Source organism: Amblyomma maculatum, chromosome 1, assembly GCF_055883805.1.
Source record: "Amblyomma maculatum isolate TAMU_Amacu chromosome 1, ASM5588380v1, whole genome shotgun sequence".
In the NCBI taxonomy this organism is placed as follows: Eukaryota; Metazoa; Arthropoda; class Arachnida; order Ixodida; family Ixodidae; genus Amblyomma; species Amblyomma maculatum.
Window position 1 is genome coordinate 490,280,249 of NC_139344.1, and position 3,480 is coordinate 490,283,728.

Here is a 3,480-nt window from a genome sequence, read left to right on the forward strand (position 1 = left end):
TCGCGCCTGCTTGCGGGGCCGCGGGCTTTGGCAAATTTTTCCGCGGCCCGCCAAAGGGGAGAATAGTTTTTTTTTCTCGCCCCGGCAGACGCGGTTTTTGACCACCGCAATTTTGGCTTAAGAGTGGCCAATCTTTTTCTTTTTTTTTTCATTTTTTTCTTTGTTTTTTCTTTTTCTCGCCCCGGCAGACACGGTTTTCCACCACCGCAATTTTCACAGCTGAACTCGAACTGGTTTCCTTCCTTGGCTTAAGAGTCGCCAATTTTTTTTTCATTTTTTTTTCTTTGTTTTTTCTTTTTTCTCGCCCCGGCAGACGGGGTTTTTCTCGCCCCGGCAGACGCGGTTTTCCACCACCGCAATTTTCACAGCTGAACTCGAACTGGTTTCCTTCCTTGGCTTAAAAGTCGCCAATTGTTTTTTTTTCTTTGTTTTTTCTTTTTTCTCGCCCCGGCAGACGCGGTTTTCCACCACCGCAATTTTCACAGCTGAACTCGAACTGGTTTCCTTCCTTGGCTTAAGAGTCGCCAATTTTTTTTTATTTTTTTATTTTGTTTTTTCTTTTTTCTCGCCCCGGCAGACGCGCTTTTCCACCACCGCAATTTTCACAGCTGGTTTCCTTCCTTGGCTTAAGCCAATTTTTTTCATTTTTCTTTTCTTTTTTTTTCTTTGTTTTTACTTTTTTCTCGCCCCGGCAGACGCGGTTTTCGACCACCGCAATTTTCCAGCGCCCTCGCCAATTTTTTGTTCTTTTTTTTCTGTCGTTAGAGAGCGGATATTTTTGCGCTCGAGGCGTTGGGGGCCGCGGCAGACGCGGTTTTTGACCACCGCAGTTTTCGCAACTGAACTCGAACTGGTTTCCGTCCAGCGCCCTCGCCAATTTTTTTTTCTTTTTTTTTCTTTCCTTAGGGAGCAGATTTTCAGCGCTTGAGGCGTTGCGCGGTTTTTCTCGCCCCTGCAGACGCGGTTTTTGACCACTTTCCACAACTGGTTTCCTTCCGTTTTTCTTTTTTTTTTCTGTCCTTAGCGAGCGCATTTTTTTGCGCTCGAGGCGTTGGGGGCCCTCGCCCGGCAGACGCGGTTTCCGCAATTTTCCGTGGTTTCCAGCGCCCTTGGCTTAATAGTCGCAATTTTTTTTTCTGTCCTTAGCGAGCGGGTCCCCTCGCGGATTTTTAGCGCTCGAGGCATTTGGGGCCCTCGCCCTGGCAGACGAGCCGCTTCTTTTACTTTTCGCGTAGTAAGAACGCTCGCAGATGGAAAAAATGCGCTCAGGACTTTGTCGGCCCGGCAGACGCGGTTTCTCGCCCCGGCAGACGAGCAGATTATTTCTACTTTTTGCGGACGGCGCTCGGAGATGCGCTCAGGTTTCAAGTTAACTCCGGCGCGCGAGCAATCTACTTTTATTTTTTATTATTATTATTATTATTATTATTCTTAGTGCCGCAAAACATGATGGCGATTTTTCAAGTTTCCACTTTTAAGGTTCTAAATCCACGCACGCACGAGATTCTTTTTTTTTTCTTCAATTCCTTATCTTGCCTTCATGACGAAGCCAACTTTACAAAAACCGGACGGCTCGCAGCAAGCTTGAATCGCTCTTGCGCGCATGCAGTTTCACACCGCTTTTATGAACGTACGAGGCGCTCCGGTAGGAGGAGTAATGCGGCAAAGCCACCGTTGTTCCACGCAGACAAGGCAGACGCAGCTGCGAAAGGGCACTTTTTTTCTCTCTCTCATGCCGCATACAAACGTGTCGCACGCAAGAGAAAAAAAAATACCATTTTTTTTACAAGAATGACCATCTTTTAGCGCACACACAAGAAAACAAAAGAAAGAAATCGGGTTTTGTGCAAAGTGCACAAAACCCGATTTGTTCAGCGATACATCCGAATCGCCGTTTTCTTTTTCTTTCGCATTTCCGAAGTTTGCAGATTTTCTAAACCCCCTTCACCGCGGTTTCCCAGAGGTAATGCGACAATACCTTAGTAAGATTTACTTTTCTTTTTTTTGTAAAGTCCTCTCGAGCTTTTTCTACTTACACTGGCGCAAAGTTTACTCACAAAAGTGGCCGTGTGGCGCTTTCTCCAGTTTTATTGCATAAAAAAAAGTTTTCTTTTTTTTGTGTGTGTGTGCGTGTGCGTGCGTCGGGAGGCAGTTCTACTCACTTCACTCCCTTCAGCACTCCCTTCAGCAGCTGCTACTGCTAGTGGTCTGCGAGAAACCGCGAGAAACTTGAGGCAGCACTACGAATGTTGCAATATTGCAAATGTTGCCTGCAATATTGCAATATTCAATTCGCTGAAAGCACTTAAAAATTTACGCATCGCTAAAGGAAGCAGTTCGCTTCCATTAGCGGCTTTCCCGCGCTAAGCTTTGGCGACGACTCGTCCCTCGATCAAGACGTCGCGCGGACGCGCCTTTGTTACAACACTTCTTTAGGCGAAACGAGCTCCAGGAAGAAAAAAAAACGGCAAAAACGTTCTATCTCCCTACGCGGTATCGCCCCGGCAGACGCGGTTTAGGAAAGCAACCGGCTGAGTATTATTTACACCCTTCTTGCCTTTTCGGGGCAAATTGATTTCGAAGGCTCAAATAAACAATTTCTCCCATTTCAACCTAGTTTCTCTGTCAGGACCGCTGTTTTACATCATGATCGCGGTGCATTTGTTGCATAAGTTTTCGCACCACTTCTTTACGCGCAACGAGCTCCATGCAAAAACTGAGCTGCGGCGAAGCCGCTCTATCTCCCTACGCGATATCGCCCTTGCAGACGCCCTTCACAGTTCTCTTGTGGTCCGATTTCAGAGGTTTTGAGAAAACGCGGGTAAACTAGCGACGTGAACTAGCGACCAGCATGAAGGGTTCGATGCCATTTTAATGCAGAAAGCATTTAAAAATCTACACAAATCTAATTCAGCACGTGAAGAAATATTGAAAGGACGTGAAAATTGGTCCCTTTTGGTCCCAAAATTCGTCCCCGATAGAGACTTGACGCGGACGAATGGTACGCGTTTGCTACAAAAGCTTTCGCGCCCCTTTTTTAGTCGCAACGAGCTCCATGGAGAAACAAATGGCAAGGTGTGCTGCGGCAAAGCCGCTCTATCTCCCTACGCGATATCGCCCCGGCAGACGCGGTTTGGAAAAGCGGCCCGCAGTTCGTCCCAGAGTATTATTTACACCCTTCTTGACGTTTCAATGCGAATTGATTTCGATATCCCCTATAAACAATTTCCTTCATTGTATTTTTACGCATCGCTGGACACTCAACAGCCAAGTTTCTGCTCTGAGGACTAATTAAGCGACCGCTGTTTAACATGCGGTGAGACTGGGAACTTAAGAAGATTACGGATGTGTAACTGTGGAGTGAGCCTTGCCGGCTTGTAAATAAATTCGTGTTTTTAATTCCAATGCTAAATTTCTTACGATTTACGCATTTACTAGGATGCTGGCCAGGGCCGTATTTTTTTTAACATCTTTATTCGT